Raw genomic sequence first — 23,381 nt, forward strand, 5'->3', positions numbered from 1 at the left:
ACACCGATCGGATATGCATCGATGAATATTATTTACAACATTGTCTTTGGCGAACGGTAAGCTGTTTGCTTTTTATACCCCAGGTGTTGATCTCGCTTTATGGCAAGGTTTAGTATTTGTTTTAGAAGACAAAACAAAAGTCCTTAATTGGTCAATTAGAAGTCGAACGAATATTAATATATATCATTCCGTTTTATGCATCCTGTATTAATTAAAATGTCCAAATTTTAGAAGTTTTTCTAATATTTATATATATATATATATATGTGTGTGTGTGTGTGTGTGTGTGTGTGTGTCCGCGCATGTGCACGCGCGTATGTGAAAAATTTGCATGCAGTAAGAATACAGGTTGTATAATACTATAAATATAAAGCCTAAATAAATATTAGTATCAATATTTATAAGATGACCCCACGCAGAGTAAGAAAACCTCAATATACGTGAGAAAGCAATAATCGAAATGGAAAGTATGCCATAAATTATGTATGATTACAACAAAATATAATTGTTGGACAAAGGAGTCTAATAATTATCTGTACTCCTTTGTTAACCGATAAGTTTTGTTGTAATTATACATGATTTATCTACGAATTTATATATATATATATATATATATATATATATATATATATATATATAAATTCGTAGATAAATCATGTATAATTACAACAAAACATTTATTCGCGTATAACTCTTTTTTATATATACCAATCCTTATTTAAGAAGTTGAATGAAATTCAGAGCATATAATGCAATAACTTCATAACTATAAGGTATTTACATATTCTGTTCTAATTCTCGGATTTTTAGTCATGTCCAAACGCATTTTATTTCTGTGGATGATTTATTGTTACTATTTCTTCTGATGACTTATGGGTAAAATAGATTCACTGATTGATAGAATAATTAAGTGATTGGTTTTGTGTTACGAAAAAGATACGTCAAGAATAGTAAGTATCAACTGAATTAAAGAAATAAATTGTAAGATGGTTAACATTATACAATTTGAAATATAGACTTTTGTCATTCATTCATTACAGCACATACATTGAAAAATATATTAAACATAAAATCATATGTTTATATATATATACACACACACACACACTCACACACACACATATATATATATATATATATATATATATATATATATTTGAAGTGCTTTTATAAGTTTCAAGACTTTTTTATATGTACTTTTATAGTACACACATGAAACTCAGGTCCTTTTCGAAGTAATCTCCTCCGGTTTCCATGCACTTATTAACTAAAATCCCATTTTTTTAATTTATACATCAAAAATTCTAGTTAGCAAAAGAAAGTTGCCTTTTACTCTGAATATTTGTTTGAAAAAAAATCGGATTTTACCTTCAATGTTGTAATCTTCAACTCATTCTTTTCTATTTTAGGACCACCACTCTAATCGGATACTTGAACCCCGTATCATTTTTATTGTTCAATCCATCTTCCTTGGTGGCTTTCTCTGTGTCTCTTTAAATGTATGTGCTAAATAGCAAAATTATATCAATCTATAATAAATATTTTGTTAATGACTTTCCTCTTAGGAGATGAGCCTATATTGTAAATCCATGGATTCCGAATATCACGCTTCAGTCGCTCATAATGGGTTCGATCAGCTTCAAACTTGCCCACACCTCCCCGCAAGGTCCTTCTCCACTCTGACTCGCGCATATGCATATATATATATATATATATATATATATATATATATATATATATATATATATATATATATATGTATGCAACCTATGTATATTAGAATCTTACCATATACGAATATCAAAATAAAAATTATTAAACAAAAGACTAGATGTAATCCACGGGTGTTTGCACAGAAGCAAATATTTAATTTCACGCACTAGAGCAGATTAAGAAAAATGCAAGGGAGGTAATCCTAGATAAAAAATGATACCACGAGAGTGACCTCCCCTGCATTGGGTAATATAATTCGAATTAAAACACTAAGCAAAAAAAAAAAACAATATTAAAATAAACACGCATAAATATAGGAATACAATTATATAAAATTATATGATAATTGAAAAAAAAGCAAATAGGAAAAAAGGGAAAATTAGAACAAAAATAAATAATTAATTAATAAATAAAAAATAAAAATATGGAAGTACGGGTTAAAACTGAAAACTATCTTTACATAACACCAAAAGATGGAGGAAATGAGGAAGCATGGCTGTGGAAATATTTTACCCGAATACGATGTCCAGCATGTTAAAAATATATCATTTGTTGCAAAAATCTAATGGATAAATATCTGAAGTTGGTGGGGACAGGATATTTTTATGGAAACATACATCGTAAAATTACCACTCAGCTGTAATGTAAAAATTCAGGAAATAAACGAAGGTTATAAAAAAGAAAACGTGAGTCTTTGAATTTTCAACAAAGCTTTGCACTATATATATATATATATATATATATATATATATATATATATATAGTCATCCACATACAGTACTGTTTCGCTGTTTCACAGCTCATCAGTGCGGCTAGACAGGCAACTACCTCAAACCAGGATTGAAACCCGGCTGCCTGTATGACAGTCAAGGCTCCTAACCACTGAGAAAGTAATGAACCATAATCGAATGTTAAAAAAAATAATACATAATTCGATTAAAAAATCACGAAGTATAATACAAACCAAGAAAAAAGTGAACAAAATTCGGAATGTAATAAAATTAAAAAGTCGATTAAGAGACGAAAAAAAAGAAAAAATCACGAAAATACAAAAAGAAAAGAAACCCAAAGCGCTTTTCGTACAGACGGACTTTTTCAAGGATATACGTCTGTAAAGAGGAATAGAATATTTTTGTAGTATTGTTGTAAAAAAAAAGAACAATAGGTTGAATGTATCCCGCGAAATAGTTTCAACTGCCAGCGAAGTTTTTTTCTGCTTACACAAATATTATCTAATGGCAAGCGCCTCGAGTACAGACAGGTGGAACTTAGTGGCTCCTCAGTGTAAAACAGAAAAAACAATCCGAAGAGAATGTAGAAGCGCAGTCTTTTTCATCTACTAAGTGCTATCCAATAGCCGATTCAACTGATTGGGAACTCCTGGGTATAGGCTGATGATCTCGGATGTAACGGTGCACATGCTGTGCGATTCTAACGTGAGGACGCTGGGTCGTCTTGCCTATATAAACGGCACCACACCGACATTAAAATTTATAAACAATATTACTTGATCGCGAGATAGACAAGACGTCCTTACGAAAACAGGGGAAAGCACGTTTTGTACAGAAAGCAATTGGGATGGTTAAAGCACCAAAATTCGAAGTGACAAGAGAGGAAATCTTGTCTCCAATACGTTGGCCTTCAGGTCCAATCCAAGGTAGCTTGAGGCATACTAGACATCTAGATGGACCATGGTTGGGTTACTCAGAAAAGGATTCTATTTTCATGTTTAAAATTTTATTAGCCAATGCAGGCGAATATCCATTAGTAATGAAAATTCGTTTAATATTATCGATTTCTAAATCGATAGAAGATGGTGAGCAAATAGCAAGTGTCCGATGGGTTAAATTTCTAATAATATTAAACTTCCTAGTTGTTCGTACGAAAAAAATCCCAACTCAGATACAGACCAGTAAAAGTAGGTTTTCTGTAAACGGACGTAACAAAGAAAGACTAACATTTCGAAACTAAAACATCCAAGAAAAGAAGGGAGTTGTCTTTTTCTACCTCTATCCTTAATGAGACGGAAGAGGAGTGCAACTCATTTAATAATTTAAAGAAAGACATAGCTTCGTCATGCGTAGTGAAACAAAAAAAAGTGTCGTCAACGTAATGCATGTAAAAGGTCGGCCTTGGGCACTTATTGAACAGCAACTGTATTAAATAAAATGTATATATATATATATATATATATATATATATATATATATATATATATATATAATGGATTCTACCGTTTATTTCGACGTATGAGGTTCCGCCACAACAAAAAAGTTGTTCGGAAATCCATACAGATGGTTTGTTTATAAGGGAGACGATTTTGTGTAAAACCAACCATACATTTTGCTAATCCTTGTCAGTGCAGATGACTGCCACAAGACAAAGCACACAGTACAACGCAGATTTTTACATCAGAGCTACATGCTCCTAGATTCATGTCTTAATTAAAACTGGAAGCGCATCGCTTCCAGTGAATTATTGCGCCTCAGAATACCAACCAGGAAATTTCTACGAATCGGTGCCGAACATACAGCATCTAGCCTTTCGAAATGGTCACCCATCTGGTACTGGTAAGTTTCAACGTTGCTTAACTTCGGTTATTTGGCGAGAACCTATGTATCAACGTGATCGTGATATCTATCTATCTATCTATATATATATATATATATATATTATGGCTATGTAAATACTAAATTTAAACTTGTTCGAAAACATTATTGATTTAAGATTGTGAAATTAAAAAATAAAAATGAATGTGTCAGCTAACCGGGTTCGAAGCTAGCTCAACAGAGCTAAAATCGAGCTTAATTACATTTTAAAAAGAAAAGAGGGGAACAATGAATCGGAGGTGAAAAAGTAGGGGGAATATATGCATATAAAAAAGAGGGAAGATGAATTAATTATTAAATAGAAACTAGATTAAGCCCTTAGAGATTCTCTTTTTGTTTGCAAAGAGGTCTCAGAGTCTTTATACATATAGTTTCTAGAATTTTAAGGTGATAAAGAGAGTGCGATTTACTAAGGATGGAAAAAAAGTCCGCACTAAAATTCAAAGCAAAAATACGATTATTAAAATAATCGTATTTGCGCTTTGAAATAATATTTTAACATGCTGAAAGAAATAATATTTTATCAAGCTGAAAGAAATAATATTTTATCATGCTGAAAGAAATAATATTTTATCATGCTGAAAGAAATAATATTTTAACATGCTGAAAGAAATAATATTTTAACATGCTGAAAGAAATAATATTTTATCATGCTGAAAGAAATAATATTTCATCATGCTGAAAGAAATAATATTTTATCATGCTGAAAGAAATAATATTTTATCATGCTGAAAGAAATAATAGTTTATCATGCTGAAAGAAATACTATTTTAACATGCTGAAAGAAATAATATTTTATCAAGCTGAAAGAAACATTATTTTATCACGCAGAAAGAAATAATATTTTCACATGCTGATGGAAATAATATTTTATCAAGCTGAAAGAAATAATATTTTAACATGCTGAAAGAAATAATATTTTATCATGCTGAAAGAAATAATATTTTATCATGCTGAAAGAAATAATATTTTAACATGCTGAAAGAAATAATATTTTATCATGCTGAACGAAATAATATTTTATCATGCTGAAAGAAATAGTATTTTATCATGCTGAAAGGAATAATATTTTAATATGCTGAAAGAAGTAATATTTTATCAAGCTGAAAGAAATAATATTTTAACATGCTGAAAGAAATAATATTTTATCATGCTGAAAGAAATAATATTTTATCATGCTGAAAGAAATATATATTTTAACATGATGAAAATAATAATATTTTATCATGCTGAAAGTAATAATATTTTATCATGCTGAAAGTAATAATATTTTATCATGCTGAAAGTAATAATATTTTATCATGCTGAAAGAAATAATATTTCAACATGCTGAAAGAAATAATATTTTATCAAGCTGAAAGAAATAATATTTTATCATGCTGAAAGAAATAATATTTTATCATGCTGAAAGAAATAATATTTTATCACGCTGAAAGAAATACTATTTTAACATGCTGAAAGAAATAATATTTTATCAAGCTGAAAGAAATAATATTTTAACATGCTGAAAGAAATAATATTTTAACATGCTGAAAGAAATAATATTTTATCAAGCTGAAAGAAATAATATTTTAACATGCTGAAAGAAATAATATTTTATCATGCTGAAAGAAATAATATTTTATCAAGCTGAAAGAAATAATATTTTAACATGCTGGAAGAAATAATATTTTAACATGCTGAAAGAAATAATATTTTATCATGCTGAAAGAAATAATATTTTAACATGCTGAAAGAAATAATATTTTATCACGCTGAAAGAAATACTATTTTAACATGCTGAAAGAAATAATATTTTATCAAGCTGAAAGAAATAATATTTTAACATGCTGAAAGAAATAATATTTTAACATGCTGAAAGTAATAATATTTTATCATGCTGAAAGAAATAATATTTTATCAAGCTGAAAGAAATAATATTTTAACATGCTGGAAGAAATATTTTAACATGCTGAAAGAAATAGTATTTTATCATGCTGAAAGTAATAAATGATTTGATTAAGAACATCTTTGAATATAGAATTTGTCTTCTTTATTGGTATATTCCTTGTGGTTATATTTTACATACATTTCGCTTCATGAATAAAAGGATTAGTAGAAATAAAAAGTAAAACTAATTAAAGAAGCATATATTTTCATAAACACACACATATGTGTATATGCATATGATTATATTACTTTTTGTATCTACATAAACATTTATGTATCTGTTTTCACTATTTACCTTAACAGTGCTCGATAAGATATAGAGCGAAGTAGCAAGTTTTGAAAATATATATAGCAGTTAAGCTATACAGAATTTTCCGCATTCAATCCCCGTGAGAATTCTTCAGTGTGTTGCACGGAATTGATTGTGCTTTGTGTTTGATATGTTTACTTTCGTACTGGGTTTGCAAGTCAGTCAAACAGATTCTTTGTTATTCACATGCCTACTGTACAAATACACTAAAACATATAAACGAAAAACATCGAAATTAAAACTAGTTCATTTCCTAGCACAAACAAAAATAAAACCCGATCCAAGCAAAAAATGACTGGTGAATTACGGTCAAAATTACCATTGCCTGATAAACACACGCACATTCGCTAAGATAAATGGGTGTGTGAATAACAAAGAATCTGATTGGCTTCCTAGAAAACGCAATTACACGTGAATATACAAAAACCCGTTGCAATACCAACTTTATGCAATAGTATGGCAAATTCCCACGCGAATGAATCACGGAAAATTAGTGTAGCTTAATTGCTATGCATATTATAACACTCATATAAATGTAGTCTTTGGAGAGGGAAAATGCGTATAAAAATGGTTACATAAGAGTTCAACCTGATTTATTTGGGTTTACGTTTTCTATACATTTTGTGCAATATATATATATATATATATATATATATATATATATTATTGAAAGTCTTTTTTTTAATACATTCAATATTTCACTGATATTCATACGCTTATGAACTTCACAACATTCGTAAAAAACAAACTCTAACAATTATCCCGACCGTTGTCCTGCCTTACGGCTAGGTCTGCCAGTATATTTGGTAGTTGTCTTTATTCTTATTGAATAAAATCTTCCTGATATGATTTCTTTACATGGCCGGCATCTGGTGGGTGGAAAACTTGTTCAAATCACGTTGATCTCATTTTCAAATTGTTGATTAAACTGCTAATATAAATCCTGTCACTAATAATTGCATGTTTTCCTATTTATCTGAGAAAGTTGTTTTAATGATACTGTTTTAACCTTTCATTTCATTTTAACAATATATTTGTTTGTTCATTGAACACTATATAGTTTATATTCTCCTTAGTTAAAATAATTAAGTATTTGTGATTAAGGCCTTTACTGCTTGATGTTAAGTTAAGTTTGTCATTACTACATCTCATATTAAGCACAAACACACACATACACACACACACATATATATATATATATTTTGAGGGTAAGCAATTACATATAGTCGCTACGAACAGCCATCTGTTTCAGTCAATGAGACTTCGTCAGGCGACCCTGAACGCATCGATGTCACAAAAAAAAGGAAAAAAAGGAGCTCTTCAAAAAAAAAAAAAAAAAAAAGAAACTATAAAAGTTGCGAGCTCTCTAAAAAAAAGAGAAGGATAAAAAATGGAGAGACCGCATTTCCACTTTTTGGGAAAAAAGGTTACAGCTGGATTCATAGACAATATAAATTTGAAATGATTAAAGTGGGTCGTAATTTTACTGGAACCGGGAATTGTATAAGAGAGTGGGTATGGGGGTTGTCAGAAATAAGTTTGCAAATGTGTTCGTAAACATAAAAAGTCATGGGTCATGAGAATATGGAAGTTATGGAGGGGGGAGTTTAATAAAAAGTAATAGAGAGAGAAAAAGAAGGGAATTATCTCTATGATCGAGAATGAACCGTTAACAGATATATGCAGGCATTTGCATTCCGAAACACACATCCATATACATACGCACACCATATACAAATGCATACATACGTGTGCACACACATACACACATGCACACACACACACATATATATACAAGAACATACACACAAAATGCGCACATATATATGTATATATACACAAATAACCACATATATACATATACAAATATATACATATCCCTATCTCTCTCTCTATATACACCCATATATATCTATATAATGATAAAACTCAAATGACCTTGTAACGAGATATGTACCCCACTTTCCGGTTTACGACATCCGGTTGGGCATGCGCGCATAAACTTTAACCCATAAGAACGTAAACAAATAAACACAAATCGCTTCTTTTGCAGATTTTGATCTCCGCACTGAAATATTAACGTTATTATTTCGAAATTATTATTTAACATAGGAAGAGTGGGGTTTAAAATAACTCAAACGTAATACAGAAATGAAAGATGTAAAAGAAAGCAGATATATGAAATTTTGAATTTAACTATAAGTATTATGGTATCTGTTCAGTGCACATTTACCTATAAGTATGGCCAACCACTAATAATTCAGTGACTGTAATTTTTTTTCAAAAATAATCAATTATATAATAAACAGAACGACTCATAGAAATCTATCAATATTCTTTTTTCATTTTAATATACTTTCATAGAAATGTTTCTATTATGTCAAAAAAACTATTTTCTTGTGAAAGTGTCACGCTCATACATGAATTCCATAGCTAATAAAATATACTGACCCAACGGCATTTGTGGACTGTATATCTTTCCTTGAATGTTACTAGCCATTCAAATATAATATATTTTGTTGTAAGGGTTTTCTTTATTAGAAATTGTAGCTTTGTAAACAACTCAGGTTATTCGGCAGTGCACTTCAAGGCGGCATTCAGAATGTCTTCTAAAATTGCATGATTTAGTTACTTTGGGTGAATTTCTATTATTGTCATTTAATTTTTTTATTACTTTTTCTTAATTATCCCTACAACTATAGCCTAATTTGATAGTGTTTTTATTAAATAGTTTGTTCAGACTGTTTTGGGAAGTGAAATGTTTTTTGATAAGGTTTAAAATTTATTACTTATGTTAGTTTTTAGTAATATATTATAAGGGGTGTATACCAGATAATTTTCCTTTTTCTGTTTGTTTTAGGTATACTATTAAAGATTATTGGTTGAATATACTCTAGTTGCGTATTTCAATAGCCACTATCCTTAAGGGCTTTATTGGAGAAATTTTTGTGGGAGTTAAAGACGCTTTGGTTGGAGGACTTGTTAGTAATCCATTTGCTAATTTACTTAGGTGTATGTTTCATAATCGATTTAAAGTGGTTAGATAGTGGGTTAACATATATGGGATTAGCGTTATCCTTCTTATATGGTTCATAACACCCCTTATTTAAATATAAGGGTACATCCAAAAATTAAATATTCTAATATTAGAAACAATTTGAATCTTTAGCTTGATCCTCCTAAACTCATTGAGGATGATTTTATTCATTCACTCGCATTTAGGACAGTTAGTGTCTTTTATAATCATAAGCCCACCGTCTCTATATAGACCGAGATTTTTAACCCCAATGTCCTTAGTAAGGTTATATAAGATATAGCAACCTACTAAGTCTGTCATGAGCTGAGTCCAAATAGCCTATCTACACATCAAATTGCCCTATTAGGCATTTCTTGGGTCACTGTGCATTTTTGCTTAGCAACACAGTATTTCCGCAATTTCTGATGATTTCAATTTCATGCTAAGAGATATCAGAGAGAAGCTATGTCTAGCGTTATAATCAGGATTCGGCTCCGGGGTTCGGGAAGGAGTGAGTCCCTCTCTCGACAACAGCACGTTTCTGCCGTCTTCTTTTCCAATCGATCACACCTGGCCTCTCGCCACCAATGTCACACCGCACAATCTGAACGTCTGCAATACGAAATTCTATTCTCTCTGCGGCCAGGGAATTTTTCCCAGCTTTTATATCCTCTTATCAAGAAAAAAAGAAAGAGACAAGAAAAAATAGCTTCTCCCATCATGCTCTGCCTTCCCATGATGCCCTTCGCGTATACAAATACGCTGGCCATTCTTTCATTCTTCTTTCCCAAAGATACAGATACTCCCGGTACGTTTCTTTTTTTTTCTTCTTCTTTTTTTAACCATATATCCCACACGCTCCCCTGATCTTTGAGATCAATAAAACACTTCATAGTCCTTCACCCAAGCAGGCCTCCTCCTCTCACGTTGAGGCATCTGGGGGGACAACTTCTTGGGGGTTGCCTTTTCAGGTTCACAGTTGTAAAGAACTATAATGTGGGGCTAAGTCGAATTGGGGTGCATCGTTAGCTTCTTGGTCGATATCGACTTCCTCCTCTTCACTGCTATCCCTTCGCACTGGCAGGGTTACACGACGCAGGTCTAGGATATGCCGGGGAACGCCATTCACCATCACGTTGTTCTTTAATCGCGTTCCCGTTACGACCTCCCTCCCCCAGCGAGTGGTACATTTTACATTGGGGGGACTTTACCCACACCTCCTCGCCCACTTTAATGGTAGCTTCTTCCCCCTCAATTCCTACCGTTTTGTTGCACGGATGCCGCCACTTATATGCAAAGATGACTCTATGAGGCACATTTGTCATCTCTTGTCTGGTTTCGGTGAGATGTTGTACCATGGGTGAAATGTTGCTTTTTTCCGCAGCAGCCTTGATGGTGCGATGATTCCTCTCCACTATCCCATTGCCACTCGGCCGATACGCTGCCCTAAAAAATTGGTTTACTCCCCAACTATCACACACCTCTTTAAAGGCTTCTGATCGGAAAGCGGGCCATTGTCCATTAACAGTTCCACAACCGGCCCTCTTTCCAAAGATATTTCTTCGATGACCCCTCCGATCGCCCATGCAGCTTCTGCCCTGATCTCTCTCCATATGGCAAACTTCCCCGGTCCACAGTCGATCATCGACAGATATAGCTTATGGTGATAATGGGTAAAATCAATGGCCAATCGCTTACAGTCCTCTGCAATGTGTAACTCTCCTGCTTAGTGTCTGGATGGTTTGGGGTCTATCGATTGGCACTCAAGACAGTGCTCCACTACCTCCCTACCCTCCTTCTCGGTGGTTTCAGGGTAAACCTCTCTTGCCATGAATAACGTCCTTTCTCGACTAAAGTGGTGCATTTCATGTAACTTTTTAACTTCCTCCCCTGCACTGCATACTGAGGAAACCTCCTTTCTCTCTTGCACACAGGCCTTCTTTACCCGTGTCATCGAATCCGCCTAGTTCTTTTCTGATGGGGTCAACACTACAGATACCTTCAACTGGAATTCCGCTATCAAATCTGCAAGTGCTCCAAGCCTGCGCTTGATCAGCATTTCTGCAGCACCTCTGGTCGTAACACTCTTATCGCCAGTAACTGTTGACTTGATCCATGAAACTACCGTTGCCGAATCGGATTTAATTCCAATCGTTTTCAATCCCCATTTCAGGGCCAGATTGATTCCTTTAATAGCGGCCTCCAGTTCGGCTACGTTTATATGGGAATAATCGTTCTTCTTCCTTAACCACGCCGCATCTTCTACAGTTACGCCTACCATCTCTAATACGACGCCCAATGCCAGACTGCTGGCATTACACCAAATCACCCCCGCGTCTCCGCCGCTGACGTACCATTCCCCCTTTACTGGCTCTTCTTTCGTCACTCTCACGATGATTTCTTGTAGCATGTTCGTGACCTCCTTCGTCACACAGCCCTCCCAGCCATCAGTGCCCGTTTGTCATTTAATAAAGCTGCACACTATCCTAAGCCAGCCGTTGGTTGGATAGTGTCCGACCAGTCTCCCACAGACCGAGAAGAGTTCTCGTTTTGTCACGTCGGTTCCCTTTCGGGTATTGCATTCCCTCGTCTAAAGACAAGGCTTCCTTTGCCATCTTGGCATAGTTTCAACCCAAACGCCGCTCCTCCATCCAGGGGCTCCGCCGGTTTTGCAGTCATCCAACCCTCGCGACATGGCTTCTCACGTTCTCTGCTGTCACCTCTGCTTCTTCCACGAGAATGTCGTCAATGTACGAACTAGTGGCCTAGTCCACTGTACCGTCTTCAGCATGGCAGTCATTATTTTGGGGGCTGAGCTCAGCCCAAAGCCTAACCTCGTCAGGAAATACAACTTCTCCTTGTACCGGACCAATTGGTGTTTCCAGAGTTTTTCATCTACATGGATCTGGAGATAAGCCGACTACAGGTCGACAATCTTAGTGGCCTACTCCATCCTCCTCCATTTCCTCATATAAATCCCCTTTCCAGTGTGACAGGCTATGTATCTGTAATTCTCTGAAATCCAGTACCGGTCTAACTTTATTCATTGTGGGTTGAACAACCGCCAGTAAAGGTAGCATTCCTTTTTCTTCCCCTGTCCACGATTTAAAAATTCCCTCCTCTATCCACCTCTCCACTTCTTCCTCGAATCCTTTACTTATTTCTCCTCGCAGTGTTTTCTCATAGCAGCTTACTTTGTTTCGTAGTTCCTGAGGCCCTGAGATCCATTTCCATTCCACCGTCCACCTCTCACCATCGAACCTCGCCAGGAAATCCTCGTCCTCGATGCAGCAAACCTCTGGTTTTTGTGTTCTGATATTTCTATCACCTCCCACTCCTGCCATTCCTACTGCGTCGAGGCGTCCAAAAGTTACTTGGCCCCCTCTCAACGTAGCGCCCCCCAGTTGGTTGATCGCACTTACACCTAAAACTACATCAAGATCACCAACCAGCTCGTAGCCCAATAGGCACACCTTGCACCAGTACTTCCGCTGTTTTCTCCCCCAGGCATTTCACCTCCTTGCCATCCACGGTCCTAATACTCCTGGCTCCGCTCCATGATCTAGCGACATTCTTCGTTACCAACGTCGTGGTGCAGCCTGAGTCAACAAGGGCCATGTCTCTCTTCCCATTGACTACTACCGGTAACTGAGGCAACGTTTCGTTGTGATCCATTTCTACATAGAAGGGGGAACCACTGGCGCAATGGCTCCCCTCCACTCGTTTCATGGTCCCGTGCAGTAACGTAATAGCGGCTAATGTGCCCCACTCGTCCATATCGGTAGCAGATGACCCCCGGTCTCGGCTCTTTGCAGTCCTTGAGCCTCGCTGCCTGTCTCTCGTCATTCAAGTGGGGTTTCATGCACTTATTTCCACTCACAGCTGCAGCCACGATTGGGCCCTTGACATTCTTGACTAGGACTCTGGTGTGGATCAAGAGATCGTCCACTTCCATCGTATTTATCTCAGTGATTCTCTGCATGTTCGAGGAGTTTTCCTCTGGGAAGCCATTCACTAGGTTTAGCTTTACCGTCATCTCCAGATTCCCCACGTAACCAGCCAATCCTGCCAGTCTTCTGATCTCCGCAGCAAAGACGTTAACAGACTCGCCGGTCCACCTCATACTTGCAAGCTTGCCGAGTGCTTCAAATGGACTCTCGGCGAAAGCCAATTTCAGTCTTTGCTCCACTGAGGCAAGGTCTCCCTTATCTTCATCGCGCATCTGCTGGTAAATAGTAAGGGCTTCCCCTCTAAGCAGAGCGGCAGCAGGGTGACCACGTCTTCGATTTTTTTCTCATAAACATACGACGAAATAGTGTTAGTTTACATTTCTGTAACATAGAGTGTAAGATTATATATATACTAGCGGGGGTACCCGGCGTTGCCCGAGTGTTTGTTTCCGGGACGGGGGGGGGTAAAAATGTTATGGTAGGTAAGTAGGAAGGATCAAACCCGGAGTCATGAGTAAAAGTAGGAAAATGAAGTGTGAAAAAAAAACAAAAAAAAAACATCTGCAACGTTAACAGTTCGGCCACCAAGAAAAGTCCATTCCAGTTGTTTAGGAAAAAAAAACCCAAAAAAAACGTCTACGGTAGGTCGGCGCGAACGTGAAAATATAATGTGAATTGTCCAGCACGCTAACCACTACGCCACAGAGCACTGCAGCTTAGTTTAGTGAGTTTAAATAACTTCATATGAAAGAACTACGAAGCCAAACCGGTGTTCTCTTCTCAACTGTTCCTTGTGAACGATCCCCAAACGGTGTTAAGTGGTGGCAGGGGGAGGAGGAATTTATTAGAGAAAATATTTTACCACTTCCATTGATCTTAACCGATTTTGGCCGTGACTTCTCAGCAGAAAAAGTATAGAAATCTAAGATTATCGAGGAATTTGAGAAATAATAAGCCTATAACACACCTCAGATATTGTTCTGCCGTTTGTGCATATTAAATTTGCATGAAATATCTTGATTTTTAATCCTATTAAGGTCAAAATCTGCGGGGAAAAAATGAGTTCATTTTATTTATATAGAGAAGAGATATATATATATATATATATATATATATATATATATATATATATATATATATATATATATATATATATATATATATATATATTATCGTTTTATCTGTTTAGTTATATATGTTTCGGTTTCCGAATAATATCAAGGATCCAATAACTTCATCAGACTTTACAGAATATCTCTCTCACTCTCTCACACCTCTCTCTCTTTCTCTCTTTCTCTCTCTCTCTCTCTATATATATATATATTATCGTTTTATCTGTTTAGTCACATATGTTTCGGTTCCCGAATAATATCAAGGATCCAATAACTTCATCAGACTTTACAGAATATCTCTCTCACTCTCTCACACCTCTCTCTCTTTCTCTCTTTCTCTCTCTCTCTCTCTCTATATATATATATATATTATCGTTTTATCTGTTTAGTCACATATGTTTCGGTTCCCGAATAATATCAAGGATACAATAACTTCATCAGACTTTACAGAATATCTCTCTCACTCTCTCACCTCTCTCTCTCTCTCTCTCTCTATATATATATATATATATATATATATAGTAAGTTATAAAATATGTATGGCGATTAAGCTACACTGAATATTCCGTGTTTCATCCACTCTAAGATTCTTCAGGCTTATGCAAGAATTTTGTGGTTGTCTCGCGGTTTTATATTCGCACCGTCTATTGAATTTGTTGTTAGCCAATCAACTTTCTAGTATCCACCGAACCCTTCCTAATCAGCCAATTAGCAGGCACTTACAGGACAAAGGTCCATTGTACCTCTGGTTGACCCGCTCCTTTGTGTTTGCTATTTAGCGTAGATATCTAGTGTATTGACCTGTTTTAAATCTAGGTCAAGTTTTTTTTGTTTTTATTTAATATGTTAGTTTATATATATATATATATATATATATATATATATATATATATATATATATATGTGTGTGTGTGTGTGTGCGCGCCTGTGTGTGTGATACTGTATGTATATGTATGCTTATTTATTTTATTTGTTTGTTTTCTAGTTATTGTTAGTTTTAAAATTATTTTGTATCTCTATCCTAGAGTAAGCTGGCATAATTGGTCGCTGATTGATAATAACTTGTGATATTGATTTGAGGCCAATTGACACTGGGCCATCTTCTATTTGATGTGCTCTCTACATCTTTCGATAAGTTTTACAATTTATTTTAGGTTAACGCGCAAAACGCTTATTGTTGATTTTTCCTAGCAATGTCCGCTGACATTCCTTTTAATTGCGATGTAAAAAAAAAAACGCCTCCCCAGAGTCCTATTGTTTATGGCATTCTTCAACATGAAGTTTTGCCAGTATTCTCTCTGCCAGGAGTTTGGTTCATTTCGCGACTATTTTGCTTGGCACCAACCGAGGCTAACACCACCATGTTGCTGTTGTTGTTTTTGTTATTATTATTATTATTATTATTATTATTATTATTATTATTATTATTATTATTATTATTATATCAATGCTTTTGTCCGTCCGACGACCTGTGCCACAAATAATCATCATCATCAGCAGCAGCAGCATCATCATCATCATCATCATCATGTTAATGAGAACAAGCTGCGCGTGGGTGGTCCCTCTCTGGTGCTGCATGTGAGATGACGCCACAAAAAATAGTGAAGAAATGACGAATTTAAGAATTGTGAAGGGCCAATGTTGTCTTCACGTTTTCGCCAAGTTTCAGGAAAATCTAATTGATTGGGATGGGGTGAAAATGTTTTTGGTTTTTTTTTTTGCAATTTGGTGGCATTTATGATCCCTTTTAAGCTTCTAGGTACGCCGAATCTCATTAAAAATGGACAAACGGTGCAGTTCCACGCCTTAAGACACGTATATTTGAATTCAGAACCATGGAAAACCACTATGTAGACATACATATCAAGCTTTTGAGTAATTTGAAACAAAAAGAGTCCCCAAAAAGTCCCAGTGTTATACGGACCAGAATTTTGCCAAGGTCACCCATACTGAATTTATATTAAGAACAATGGCCTCCATATTTTCGCCAAGCTTCAGAAAAATCTAATGGATGGATCAAACGCTGTGGGGCAAAAAGTGTCATTTTTAGATACTTTTGACTTCTTTTGAGCCCCTGGGGACGAAACGGGAATTATGAAAAAAAAAATTCTTTACTGCGCAAACCAATTTAATGAAATACAATTTGTGGCAACATTTCATGAAAAACTAATGGACGGATATCTGGCAATAATCCGGAATAACGGACGCACAGACGGACGCATCGAAGCCACTGAAAAATAGGCACCTCTCCGATAAATCGGTGGACAAATATCCTCCCAGGCTTTATACCTTCCTTTTTATTAAAGTGAATAAGGGCTAGCCGAGTAGACGGGGGTTTAACTTCCGGGGAGTACGTCATTCCTCTTCAAACTATGGTTGGAGATGCGTTACGAATTGAGGTAATCCTCACATGGATTGACGATTGTTTTAATTCGAATATCCTTCCATGTTTTATACTTTCCTTTTTATTAGAGGGATGGAGAAGAAGGTCGGTCACTCGCCGGTGATGACGTCATTCCTCTTCAAATTATGGTGGCAAGTGTGCTACGACTTGAGATTAATATAACAATAAGGCATTGTGTTTTCAAAGCTTTTAACTCCCTTGGATTTCTCACGGGTCTTGCTAGTTATTATTATTATTATTATTATTATTATTATTATTATTATTATTATTATTGTTGTTGTTGTTGTTGTTGTTGTTGTGGTTATTTTTGTTGCATAGACATGTTGTTGTTGTTACTATTTTCTTTATCTTTTTCTTTATCATTTCCTGTTTTATACTTCCTTATTTCATACTAGCAGGACTACCCGGCATTACTCGGAGCCGTATAAACAATGAGAAAATTAGAGTTGATTTTGAATATAATTGTTATTCTTTGAAGAGAAGAATGTTTAATATCTATGTATAATTTGCTATTTCGATCAAAAGAATATTTTACCTACCCTATGACGGCTATTACATGTATGAAATAATTGTACCTTTCCTAGAACAGGTAATTTACAGAATGTATATGAAATAATTTTACCTTTTTGGGACGGGTAATTTACAACACATATGTAAAATATATTTACCTACCTTCGGGCGGGTTATTTATATACATATATGAAACAATTTAACATACTCTCGATAGGTATTGTACAACATATATGGAATAATTTCTCTTCCCCCAAGGCTACCATAATTTTAAGAAAATTAAAATCATTTTTAGGAGATGGATCATTAGGATTTCCAAATTAATACATAAATACATTGTGTTGATTAATGAGTTCGCAACCCTTGCGTCACCATAAATGTCAACATTACTGCATTTCTTTCCTTCCTCACTATCGGTACTATTATTGTAAGAAAAATGATATCATTTTTTAAAGATGTCTCAGCAAGATTTTTAAATTAATGCATAAATACATTGACACAATTAAGTGATTGGACAACCCTTGCTTCATTATCAAATTCCACATAACTCTGTTTCAATTTCCCCACTACCTACAACAACTTCTTTTGGAAAGACATAATTTTCGGAAGATTACTCAGCAGGCTTTATAAATAAATAAACAAATATGTTGAGAAGTGTTGTGATTAGGCAATCATTGCTTCACTACTACTGACAGCATCATTTTAAGTGAAAATATATCAGTTATTGACCATAACTCAGCAGGTGTACCAAATAATTACATGAATGCATTGACGCGAATGATCATTAGGCAACTTTTACTTTACCACAATTTTCAATATTAATATAGTTCCTTCTCCTCCTCCTTACTACGAGAACCGCAAACAACACATTAGTAAGAGAAACGATGTCATTTCCGGAATATGATTCCATAGTTATTTCATATTTTTGAATATGACATTGTGGAAGATTGCATAGTGACCACAAAATAGACATTACTCTCTCCAACCCAAAAGTAGAGGTTTGTTAATTGATAGAGAACTCCAGAGCACGTTAAAAAAGCAACATAACCATGTGTCATTCTACTCACCACTACAACTGTGACGTAATTCCCCGAAGTTAACATTGAAATTTCAGAAAAGTATTGTTGATCACCTACAAAAACTAACAAATTTTCTCGGCTTATTATGCCATTACAAATACACCAATCAATTAACTCACTTTTCATTATTTTTCAAAATTCTTGGATATGCTACTAATTTCGATAGCATTTTTCATGATTTTAACCCACATTATCGCCCCCCTCTTACGGAAAATAATAACTTTGATGTATTTTCTGGGTTGATTATTTCATGACAAACTCAACAATCAATTAACTCACATTTCATCATTTTTCAGAATTCATGGATATGTTACTAAGTTCGACAATCATTTTTCATAATTTGAATACACATTACCGCACTCACCCTTACGAAAATAATGATTTGATGTATTGTCTGAGCCGATTAATTCATTACAAACGTACAAATCAATTAACTCATATTTCATTATTTTTCATCATTCTTGGATATGTAATTAATTTCGACAATCATTTTTTTATAATTGTAACCCACATTATTTCCCCTTCCCTTACAAAAATAATAACTTTGGTATATTGTCTGAGTAGATTATTATTGTATAAACACAATAATCAAGTAACTAAAATTTTATCATTTTTCTATAATTCTTGGATATGTAACTAATTACGACAACAAGTTTTCATAATTTTAACCCACATTATAGCCCCCCCCCTACGAAACTAATAACTTTGATATATTGTCTGGGCCGATTAAACTAATCAATCAAATCGAATTTCATCATTTTTTATAATTCCTGGAAATGTTACTAATTTCGACACTCATTTTCATAGATGTAACCCACAGTATGACGCACCCACCTTTACAATAATAATAATAATATCTTTGATATATTGTCTGGGCCGATTATTTTATTACAAACACACCAACCGATGTTTTCACATTTTATCATTTTTATAATTCTTTGATATGTTACTAATTACGCCAATAATTTTTGATATTTGTAACTAACAATATCACCCCCCGCTGTACGAAAATAATAACTTTAATATATTGTCTGGGTTGATTATTTCATTATTTACACACTAATCAATTAACTCACATTTCATCATTTTTCATAATTCATGGACATGTTACTAATTTCGACAATTTTATTTTCATAATTTCAACCCACATTATCACCACCCTAACAAAAATAATAACTTTGATATATCGTCTGAGTTGATTATTTCATTACAAACACACCAGTCGATAAATTCAAATTTCAACATTTTTCATAATTCTTGGATATGTTATTAATTTCGACAACCATTTTTCATAATTTTGAACTACATTATCGCCCCTACCTTACGAAAATAATAACTTTGATATATTGTCCGGGTTTATTATTTAATTAATAACACACCAATCGATTAATTACCATTTCATAATTTTTCATACTTCTTGGATATGTTACTAATTTCGAGAATGAATTTTCTATAATTGTAACCCACATTATCGCCATCCTCTTACGAACAAAATAACTTTGGTATATTGCTTGGGCCGAATATTTAATTAAAAACGCACTAATCAATTAATTAACATTTCATCATTTTTCATAATTCCTGGATATGTTACTAATTTCGACAAAAAATTTTCATAATTTAAACTACATTATCATCCCACCCCCTTACAAAAATAGTATATTTGATACATTCGTTTATTTCATTACAAATGCATCAATTGATTTATTCACATTTCATTATTTTTGATGATTCTTGAACATGTTACTAATTTCGACAATCTTTTTTTTTATAATTGTAACCAACATTATCGCCCCTCCCTCTACGAAAATAATACTTTTGATATATTGTCAGGCTTTATTATTGCATTACAAGCACACTAATCGATTAACTTACATTTCATAATTTTTCATAATTCTTTGATATGTTACTAAATTAGACAATCATTTCTTATAATTGTAATCCACATTATGTTCTCCCCATTCGCAAAAATAATAACTTTCATATATTGTCTGGGTTTATTATTTCATTTCAAACACACGGATCGATTAATTCAAATTTCAGCTTTTTTTATAATTCTTGGATATGTTACTAATTTCGACATTTGATTACTATAATTGGAATACCGTAAGGGCCGGTTGCTTTACTGGAATCAAGGTTTCTGATTAGCTTGGCAACATCACGTACAAATATTTGTATATCACATTAGCGTTTTTATTTCTGATACAGGAGGAAATATTGGGTGTTGGTGGCCTTGGTCGCAAATGGTAGAATTAGCTGCGAAGTTCTTGGCAAAGAATTTGCTTTGTCTGATGCTGACGAGATTACCTCAGGTTCATTGGTGATAGTTGGGATAGAAAACACGCTTCGGTTCAGGATTCTGATTGCTATTTACCAAAACTGGTGGGAACCAAGCCGTTGCTCAGCTACTTTGGACTTGACGGACTGAGCATACAACTCTCTTGCGTTCTTTATTACTTTCTTGCAAGGCGGCTTTAGTTTCCATACATCTATTATGTTGGAAGCAGTGGAAAAAGTGAGTTCTGTGCGCAATGGTAGCAGCACATTCTGGAGAGAGCCATAGCTGACTGTTAGGTTTTTGCTACAACTTTTTCGAAGGTATGAAACGGTCTATACCTACAATTAATCATTTCGTCAGGCCTTATACTATAAAGGACACATCCTTTTTAAACATGAAACGCAGAAGTAGATCCGATACAAATGTACGGAAGCTATCCCAGTCTGACATAGTGTATCGATATACTGTACGGTGGAGAGGTATGTCTGAGGATTATTACATTTCATTTTTATCTTAATTTATACAACAAAGTGGTCGGAAGATCCAAGAGGAGACAGAAGGAAACTCAATATAGTTCAGGGTAAGTTTTGAGAAAAAGGTCTAGGAGACTTGCGTACTGGCCATCATTTTCGGCCATATGGGTGGGTTCGTCAACAATCTGAGTGAGGTCATAAGCAATTGAGAAATCATGACAGAACCTCCCCTCATCATCGGTCTTGTTTGAGTGGGTAAACCATTCCACATTGTAAACATTGAATCTCCACATATGTGAATATTAGCTGAAGGATAAGCAGATAGGACTTGGTCAATTTTCTCAGATGTTTTTAAAGATAGTAACTCCGCTGTTGTGGGGACGATAGAGAGTAAATACAAATGCAGTAGTGTGAGCTAGTGCAACCCGGAAGCACATATAGGGTAATTTTCAGATTATTGTTTATTTTTTTGAAAGTTGATAAAAATAAATTTATTTAAAATACATTACTAATATTTTAAAATAATTTATTGCGAAATGTATACCACCACAAACACGAAAATACTATTTTATTCAATACCAAGTGTATGTAATACCAAGTTTTATGTAATATCAAATGTGAGTATTTTTTCATAAATTTAGTCACACCTTTTCAATAAGTGTGAGCCATCGACAAATGGGGTATATGTTGGGCATTCAAATTCACAAAATCTTTCAATGCTCCTGGATACATAGCAGATATTTGTAAATATGTAGGTTAAAATGAATTCTTCCAAATAATGGGTCGTAGGTTTTAATTATGGAAATGCAGAATTTTGCTCCTTATTTTTATATGTGCCTTTTTTTTTTATTTTGCTTTTATATATTCAGGTCCGCGAACATGTATAGGCAAACCTTTGGCGCGAATGGAGCTGTTTCTGTTTTTTTACGAATCTAATACAAGATTTTGAATTTCTTAACCCGAACAACCAGTCCGTTTCTCTAGAAGAAATCCAAATGGGCGTAACATTTCAATCGTGCAACTCAACAATATGTGCACGTGCTTTAAATTAATGATTAAAAACGAAACAATAAAAGATCCACAAAACGCACACTTCTGTATAAACCTAATTAAATTTGTAAAGAATTTGTGAATTCTGATCTAATTATACTAACGTTGCGAAAATAAAAGGCATTTTATTATTTTGAACATCTAGTGTTTGCGTTTGCATGTTGTTATTGTGTTAAACATTCAGCGGAGAATAGCGTCTTTATACCCGGTCTTTGACGACCGTCTATGGAGTGGTTGGGTATGAGTTGAGGAAAGGAGCGCTTAACTGCAAGGATCAACGTAGAATCTTCGAGTAACGTATGACTAGGAAAGCAAACTTTTCAGCGTGTCAATGGCACTACAGGTAGGGCATCCTCATTCCTCCCTCGCAAGGACTTTTCGTACAGCTCTGTCTACGGACAAACGGCTTTAGGAAGTACAGACATGTGGTAAAGGATCAAGGGAAAGACAGAAATGCATCACGCCTCCGCCTGGCCTTTCAAGGATTATTTTCTTCGAATTCCAGTCCCCACAGATGATCCGCCCTTTGCCTGTACCTCCGTTTAATTCTTTTCCAGCTGGAGACCGGGTCCAAACCAAACACCGAGAAAACGAACTTGGCCATCTGACCAACTTGTTACGGTTGACAACGGCTCCTGTGACGTGTTCATACTCAGCGAACGCCTGAGCCACTTGCGGCTGAACACACACGGTGATGTCATTAGCGTGGACACCTTATCACCTTTTCAGTCAGGAAGAGCAGTGCCGCGCAGAACTGGTATATTCGCGTGGTTAGAAGCAAGAAAGAGAAGTCTTACCGTGGGTCCTCAGCGAGTGAGTTCAGGCGAGGAAGGAAGAACAAACATGGCGGCCAGCATTTTTATTTCGTCCATTCTCGCGTAATCTCGTGTGTGCGTGAAGATGGAAAGGATAAAACGCTGTTCATTTCTCAGTGCTGGGAGATTATTCCCG

The sequence above is a fragment of the Euprymna scolopes genome, chromosome 32 (assembly GCF_053919585.1).
Source record: "Euprymna scolopes isolate OS-2025 chromosome 32, ASM5391958v1, whole genome shotgun sequence".
Classification (NCBI taxonomy): Eukaryota; Metazoa; Mollusca; class Cephalopoda; order Sepiida; family Sepiolidae; genus Euprymna; species Euprymna scolopes.